The following is a 9,368-nucleotide window of genomic DNA, read 5'->3' on the forward strand; positions in this document are numbered from 1 at the left end:
CAAGAAATAGAGGAAAGGATACTCACAGATGCCCCTTCATCAATGATAGTTCCAGCCATCACCATTCTGTAGATTTGGACTATGATTCTGAATGGGATACTGGCTAGTAACCGGGGTCTGCCTAGTTGATTCCAATCGAAGGACACAACTAGGTTGCTTGGTGGTGGGACCGAATATACGGCCGGATACGACTCTGACGATGTTCCTTCCTGCGATAAAGGAATGGGCGCATTGCCCTGATGCTCATCAGAGTCTGTGTTGATGAAAATAATATGGACGGTGTCATCCTTATCCTCTTCAGTGAGGGTGTCATTTGAAGATGGGTCTTCAATGACGGAGTCATTGGATGATGAAACCTCTGAAGGAAGAACCAGGTCAACTGCCGTTTCGACCTTTAGACTTTCGTCTGGTCTGGATTCAGTAGGTTCATTCTCAATGACCGACACTTCAGCTGACCACTTGAGCGGGTCAGCTGGATTTTCAACTATCGAGGGATTAGGCGTGAGTTTTTGATATCCAGGAGGAAGTCGTAACGGTGAAACCAGACGATCTTCTAAAACTCTCTTTGCCTCATCTAAGAATGGACATCGGTGGATGGCATGCTCGCCTTCACACAACATACAGGGTGATCTTGGTCTCCCTCTTCGTCCTTCACTCTTGCTAGTTGACGAACTGCAATCAACATGACTACCAGAGGTTGATGCTACCGGATTGTGCAACCTTGGGGACCAGTCCCTTAGTATCCGGGGAATACAAGGACAATCACGATGGAAATGGGTCCCTTTGCAAATGACACATGGCGATTTAGGCCCGGTCGGTGCAGTGTGTGGGTTTTTGTCAGCTGTCTTCTGCTTGCCCCCAGTCGCCTTCGCCATAGGCCCCTTCTGCTTCTTTTCTCTCTTCTTCTTTTCCTTCTTCTCCATGGGAGGCTGACTTTTGCTGGCTCTACCTTGTGAAGATGAAGGATCAGAGGAATAATTGTAAGAAGTGGAAGGCTGGTGGGTAGCTCTAGACTGTTCTGACTGTTGATTCGACTGCTCAGGATTAGTGGCGATCTGGACTACATTAGTTGAAAAGAGCCATACAGGTAGGCCAATTGTCAATCCTGGAAGTGACAATGTTGCCATATGAGGCGCACCAACATCTCCCCAAGAGGAGAAGGGATTTGGACTTCCACCAAGGTTATTTCCTTGGTTGGTGGGCTCCATACTTTTCAACTGAAAGATCAACGTGGGAATAACAGGTGATTATGTTCCGCTTAAAATAAATTTTATTAACGACGCTTTTAGACACAAACTTGCTTTTTCATGTTTTAAGAGTCGAGAAAAAGCTAAAGATGACTCTAGTCGCCTTCGATGTTTTAACGAGCCCGAAGTGACAAATGCTCGGATGGACTTTTTCAGTTATAGAGTTTGAAAAAGGCCAAAAGAAACTTCTCTGGAGTTCTAGGCAGAGGGTGTGCCAAACTTTTCGCGAAACCACAGAATACGTTTTACGGTACGGGTGGTCGATCTTCGTGAATGCTGTGTTCACTGCATCGCGATCAGTAGGGCGACCGACACGACTTCCTATGGATAAAGGATAATTGCCTATAGGGGTCTCCCAATATATACGCGACGGTACGTGGGAGCACAAGTCCGTATTAGTGCCACCGACTCTCAGGAGGAATCACCCACCTTCGTAGAGATCGACAGTCACTATGTTTAACGACGCCGGAACACGTCTCTACCTAGACCTCTATGTGTTTGCGTTATGTTACAAAGCGTTGTTATGTAAATTGGATTTATTTTAATGTTGATCTTGCTTAGCAGTTTGCCTTTAAGGATCACCACGAGATGTATATAACAAATTCTTGAATGCAGTCTAAGATGAGAAGCAAACTTTTCAATCTTTCAACTTTGAAAACCTTAACTACTGAGGGAAAAGAAAGGCAAATCTTTTCACACGGATCATAGAGCACACACTAAATGCAAATTTTTCCTAAATCGTCAAGCAAACAGTCAAATGCAAAATGCACAATGCATGTATTTTCTTTTCCCTTTCTTAATGTGGATGGATTACAAAAAGAAAGTGGTTATATAACTTTGATTTCGATTTAGAGCGAAAACAAACAAGTTTGTCCAAAATCAAAAGACACCTTAAGATTCACTTGCTTAATCACTGGAAATACATGAAATCAAACCATACTGACGAAAGTAAAATGACTAATCAGCTATGGACAACAAACAAGCTAACTCTTTAGACCAGCAAAATGCCTAACACAGGTTCAGATCTAAGAGGCCAAAAGCAAGACTAGTTTACTCTTCGTTATGGGAAATTGTAAATGAGTAAGAAATACAAAGAACAAGTACAATTTCGTTATATAACAGAGGCAGAATGATGGCAAGTAATATTGGTTTCAGAACAAGTACAAGACTGACACTTAGCAGCAAAATCTAAGTGAAAACAGGCAAGAGAAAGGGAGGAAACCCCAAATGCACTAGGCAAATTTGGGCCAACGCAGGTGCTGCATAGCCAATTTGGCTCTCAGCGCAGGTAGCCCCTTCGGGACCTGCGTTGCAAAGCAGGTAGCCTGTGTACTACCTGCTTTGTAAAACGAGAATTGTGTTTTCACAGTTTCCGGGTCATAATTTTCTAAAAAATGCACGGTTTTTGCTCAAATCAGAAACAATTAGTCAAGCACACTCAAAGGGATGATTAGGAAGGTGCAAAGCTATCACTAAGAGCTTACAAGGATCCTTGTAGACCAGCTCTTCAAATCATGAACTTGCTCAGAAATGAGCTAGAGTAGCTGCCCTCTACTTCGCTTTTGATATAGTCAAAAGATTTTTGATTTGGTACTCTTTTGTTCAGGAAATGAATAGCAAAATACTACAAACACAATCAAACGGATACGATCCCCAGTGGAGTCGCCAGTTTATTGTAGGGAAAAGTATCCGACTCGGATGACCCTATCCCACTCCAAGGGTGATAGTTCCTTAGCAACAACTGTAAAACAAACTACTTAAGGTTTACTTCTTTATGAAAGCAAAAGAGAATGGAGAAATGCACTAACTGTTGCCTTGCGCTTAATGTCGAATCCAAACTCTTCTCTTTGGCCGCTTGCTCCTAGCTCCTTGTTCTTTTGCTTGCCCAGCTACAATGAGATCCTGCAAAATAACAAAGAAGGAAACTACAAGAGGCATGCAATCATAACTGGTTCATGGATTAGTGTAAACCAAACATGCAATCATCACAATATATTATTGAAACAAGAGCACATAGAAGAACCTCAATAGATTTTATTAATGAAGAAGAAAAGGTTCTGAGAGTATTACAACCATTGAAGGCTCCAACCCAGCAACACCTCCCAGCAGAAAGAATTGCTCCTCTTCACCTCTCTCAAACAATCACCCAATAGCTCAATAGTGAAACCAACAGCATATCATTACTTTGCACAAAATTCCAGCCTCCTGAGCTCATAGGAGAGAGCTCAATATATAGATGAATTGAGAAAGGATGAGTCAGCTTGCAACTGATGTGTAGCTGCCTTGTGTCCTCTCTCTCTTCAGTTAATCTTTAGTTGATCTTCAGTTCTTGAGTCCACTTGGAGAACCTTGCTTCCACTTGGAGAAACAGAGCCTCTGACTCATCACAAGGCGAAATCCCTGATCCAAGTGTCATTTTTGGAAGATTCCAAAGCAATGACTCATTGTGCCACTTGTCCCATCTCGCTCAGCGCAGGTGGCCTTTGTTCCACTTGCTTTGCAACGCAGGTACACCATGGAGCAAATGAGTTTCAGCGCAGAAACCTAGTGGAGCACCTGCTTTGATTTCAGGATTGCTTGTTTTTGAGTGTTTTCAGGTGGAGAACTGATCTGAGAGCTGTTGGTTTGCTGACCTTGTTCCTCTAGGGGTAGGAACATCATGTTTAGGGAACTTTGGATCCCTTGGATTATTGACAATTCATGCTTGTTGCTGTAAGGCACAAAATTGTCTATAACACCTATGCCTACTAATTACTTCCTTTTGGGTTATGTAATGAACCTGCAACATCCAAATGGTAGTTTTAGGAAAAAAAATTCTGATCTTATTCATGATTGTGTGGAAGTTTACATGGATGATTTTACTATCTTTGGAAATTCTTTTGAAGAGACTCTTAAAAAATTGGAAAAATTTCTCATTAGATGTAAGGAAATAATCTATCATTAAGCCATGAAAAATATTTTATGATGTTTACTGAGGGGATTGTTTTAGGACACCATATTTTAGGAAATATAATTAGAGTGGACACATTTAAAGTAGAAGCTATTTCTAAATTATTAATTCCAACTTGTCAACGAGATGTTAGAAGTTTTCTTGGTTTTTCTGGTTACTATAGAATATTCATAGAAAACTTTACAAAAATTGTCTCTCCACTTTTGAATTTTCTCACAAAATATTGTGAATTCAACTTGAATTATGATTGCCAACATCTTTTGAAACATTGAAATAAAATATTTCTGAAGCACCCATTCTAAGAGGGCCAAATTGGAAATTACCTTTTCACATTTCAACTGATGCTTTAGATACAACATTAGGAGATGTACTATGACAAAAAGATTTAACTTCTTATGCCATTTATTATACCAGTAAAAATTTGACTCATGTAGAGTTAAATTATACCGTAACAGAAAATGAGTTTTTAGTTGTTGTCCATGCCATCAATAAATTCAGACATTACATCATTGGCTATGAAACCTTTGTACATACAAATAATTCTATAATTAGGTACTTAATGAATAAAATAATTACTAATGGCAAGATTACAACATGGGTATCGTTGTTACAAAAATTTAATATTATTATTTCGGATCGACCCAGGAAACAAAATACAGTTGCTGATTTTCTATCTAGGATTCAAAATGATAATAATGATGTACTTGTAGAAGAAAATTTCTTGATTAATATTTATTTGTAGTATCTACTAAATATCCTTGGTTTGCAGATATAGCTAACTATTTGGCTACAAGGAAGTTACCATTATATTTTTCTCCTCGAGAGAAAAGAAAGGTAATTCAAATTAGTGAATTTACTCATGGATAAATGGAGAATTGCAAAAAGCAGGGCCAGATCTAATTATTCAAAGATGTCAGAGAAGATGAAGTAACAAATATATTAAAGGATTGTCACGGTGAACCATGTGGAGGACACTTCACCGATAAAAGAATTGTTTACAAAATCCTTCTCTTAAGATATTATTGGCCGATATTATTGACTTTCCCTTTTTAAGGATGCCAAAGAATATGTAAAGAGATGTGATAGTTGTCAAAGAATGGAGAAACCTATTCCTTCAAATGAAATGCCTCTGCAACCTCAGGTACTCATTGAACCTCTTGAGAAATGGGATTTGGATTTTGTTGGTCCAGTTAAACCACCATCCAGTAAAAGAAGGTACATCCTTGTTTGCACTGATTATGTTACAAAATGGATAGAAGATAAAGCACTTTCTTTAGCTATTAAAAATGTTGTAGTTTCATTTCTTTTCGAGGGTATTTTTAGTCGTTTTGGTGTCCCAAGGGAAATTGTGACAGATCAAGGTACTCAATTTACATCCAAGTTGGTACAAAAGATAATGGAGGAATATAAAATCAAACATCAGAAGTCCACTCCATATCATCCACAGGCAAATGGACAGGTGGAATCCACCAATAAAGTAATTGAAGAAATTCTTACCAAGACTGTGCATCTGCATAGAAGAGATTGGGAAGAAAAGATTCTAGAAGCTTTATGGGAATACTCTATGACATGAAGAAACACTACAAGACATACTCCCTATGAACTTGTTTATGGGAAGCATGTCTTATTTCCTATTGAATTCTAGGTAAAGACCTTCAACCTATCTGAAGCACATAAAAAATGAATGGAGAAACTAAATGAACTAGATGAGATAAGACAAGATGATATTCAAAGAACCAACATAGTTTAACAAAAAAGATCCAGGTGGAACGACAAGTACATAAAGGAAAGAAAATTACAGTCAAGAGATTGGGCATTAATTTTTGACTCGAAGTTTAAAGATTTTCAAATAAAATTTCAAACTCATTGGCTTGGGCCTTATGAGATTGAAATTGTCTTTGATCATGATGCAGTCAGGATCAGAACCATTGATGAAGAAAGAGTGACCTTCCTTGTAAATGGTCATCAATTGAGAATTTATCACAAGTCATTGACAAATGAAGGATTTGTTAAAAACATGCAAGACAACATTGATTTGAAGATGATTAGGAAGGATTTTCCTTCCTCTCCAACTTGATTTGTAAAAAAAATTGTTTTCTTAAAAAATGAATAAAAAAATGAAAAATAAAATAAAATGGATAAACATGAAAACCAACTTTTTTGGCATGTTTATACAGAAAATTTAGGATGAAAACTAGGAATTCTTGGCACCCTAAATTTTATTTTTCAATCCTATTCTAATCCTCATTTTCTTTATATCCCTCTTTTTCTTTCTAGAATAAGTAGCTACAAAATTGTTGACAATCTGCAGCTTTGAAAACATTCTACAACTGATATTAACAGGAATCATTGATGAGGATAATCGAAGATTTTAGCAGAAGAGAATGATCAAGCTGACAATTGAAAACACCTGAGGACAATTCATAAATAACAATTAAGTATTAGAATCAAAAACTTAAAGGTATGTAAATATTGGATTTAATAATAAAGGTAAAAACATTAGATTATGAAATAATATAGACGTTGTACTGCCATTCAAAATAATGATTACTGTTCTAACTTCAGACTGAGTTATAAATATCATGTCATATCAATGAAGTTAGCCGAAAAAGCCCATTTTCCATTCATCATTACGCAAACACTTCATTTTCGAAACCCTATTCCATTGATAATTTCTCTCTCATATCCATTCATACTCTGTTTTCTCAAGAGCTATTGGGATGGGATCCCTAGGGTAAAATTTTGTCAATAAAAGTCAAGTTTTGTAATAGTTTTTTTAAAAGAATTTAAAGTCTCCGTGAAATGAGGAAGCGAAGTGCGAAGCTAATTAAGAGTCAAAGGGGCATTAGTCCCTTGTATAGGTATGTGATAGGTTGATTTTGAGACTCACCCATGGTCCGCGGGACATGGTGTTCTAATGAAAATGATATATATAGTTGAGTCATAGTGAGTCTAAGTATTGAACTTCTGATAGAGAATCATTGTAAGGGCAAGGTGTTAAGGTAGGAAAAGTTTGTTTCCTATACTTAGGAGAAAGGGGAAGGCTCATGCAACTGAGTGCGTGGAGACCTTGGCAAGACTGCAACTGAGTGCATAGGGATAAGAAGTCTGTATTTGAATGTTATATATTAATAAATACTAGATTTGAGCAATTATGTGCATCTATGACTTGTTTAATTCCTTCTGTTTAAGTTTATGCATCTTTGCTCTATGGTATGTTTTATATGACTTAATGCTTTATTTCTATGCGAAAAAGATAGATATGTAATATTCATGCATAATAAGCATAGTCAACAACCTTCATGGAGCTCGGTAAGTTGCTAAATAGGTCTCTTGGGGTTAACTATTTGGAAAGAATAGATCTACGTGACGACATCTCTAGATCGTAAGAGTTGCAAAATACCTATTTTATTGTGCGAAAGTAGTAAATATGTCTCTTTCATGTCTGTTAAATACAAATAAACACCTTCATGAAGGTTTGTTCAATAGAATTGTAGAAGTAGGCAATCAGAAGGAATAGGGTTGTGTGAAGGCAAATCTAAGCTATAAGAACCTTAGAAAGACCATCACATAGGCCTTTGGATGCAGAAACCTAGTTCTAGCATCTCCCAATACTGATTTGGGTGAGACTGCAGCCTGCGCTACGCAGGTTGTTTCCGAAAGGGCCAGTAGTTAGGGTTTTGTTGGTTGGCGCAAATAACTCTAAACCTGGTTCTGGCCCCCTTAAGCCAATAAGAGCCGTTCTACTCATTGACATTTACCATTTCACTCTCGTTCGTACTCATATTTCCAAAACTAATATCATTCCAAAACCTTGTCAAGGAATAAATTATGGAGTAAAACTTCACCAGCATGGGAGTCATTGTTAGAATAGAGATAAATGGAAACAAGTTTATGGAAGGGTACCCATAGGTCAAGCAGATGCTACAACAAGCGCAGTGGTTGGATTTTATAGAAAAATTCAATGGCTATGATAGAGAGGTAACCAAGTCTTTTGCCCGAGCCTTTGATGGAACTAAAGCAGAAATCGGGGACATCAAAATAGTGGTGACAAAATCCTTCATGGCCGAGGTAACTAGACTACCTAGGGTTGGTGAGAGGTGGTTCAAAAATAGGGGAATTGAAGGGAATGAATGGAAGGAATTTCTAAAGAACCTAGGTATGGATACTACTATCTTTAAAAAGGGTATTCCAAGCACAACTCTCAAAAGTAAATGGAGGAATTTACTGTTAGTTATTTAGAAGTTCATTACTTGTGAGGGTAGATTCAATAGCATGTTTTTCTACCATGTTCATTTAATGATGCACTTTCTTGAAGGAAATGAAATCAATTTACCCTATTTTCTACTTAATAGCTTGAGGAATATGCCTGAAAATACTCAAAGAAAAATACAGTTCATTTAAAATACTATGTATCATCATAGTCTTGTAAAAATTCTTATTGAAGCCCATCCTGAGAGTTTAGGAGATAACTCGGAAAGTTTTATAATCATAAATCATTTTAAGGAAATAGAGCAAGAAGAACTTAGTAGTAGTAAGGTAAAGAGAAGAAAACAATGTAAACTTTGAAACAGGAACTGATATTGTTACCCATTTCGTAGAGATAGCAAAGGTTACTCGATTTTGAAAAGGGTTAATGCAGAACACACATGTTCATTTTAGAGCATAATTTTTGGCACTTTAATTTTTTTTATGTACATTACATTTTAGAACATTGATAATGATTTGCTTGTTGATTTAAAAAAGTGGTGATTTAACATCAGGCCCTTCTTTTAAAAGACCTGTTTTTTTACTTCAAATTTTCTGATGTATGAAATGTAAATAATTATTTTCTAAACTTAACAATTTTTGAAGTGGTCTTCTTCTTCATATTTTTTTTTTTTTGTAGTGAGGTTTCTTTTATTTTGCATATTTAAAGAAGAAGGTCAATATTTTGAAGTTTTGATATTCTACATATTTATACATCGTTAATTATTTTTTCAATGCACATGAAATAATTGTCTCTAAAAATCAATAATTTTAACAATTGACATAAAAATAACCATTTTCAACATAAATATCACTGAAAAGTTACACATTTTGATAATCTTTTGTAATTTTTTGCTAGAAATGACATGTTAAAATCACAATTTTTATAGGAAATTTTTAACTAAAAATGGTTAAATAATAGT

The sequence above is a fragment of the Pinus tabuliformis genome, chromosome 8, assembly GCF_031772625.1.
Source record: "Pinus tabuliformis cultivar Carrire ecotype Pingquan chromosome 8, CPIR1, whole genome shotgun sequence".
NCBI classification, from domain to species: Eukaryota; Viridiplantae; Streptophyta; class Pinopsida; order Pinales; family Pinaceae; genus Pinus; species Pinus tabuliformis.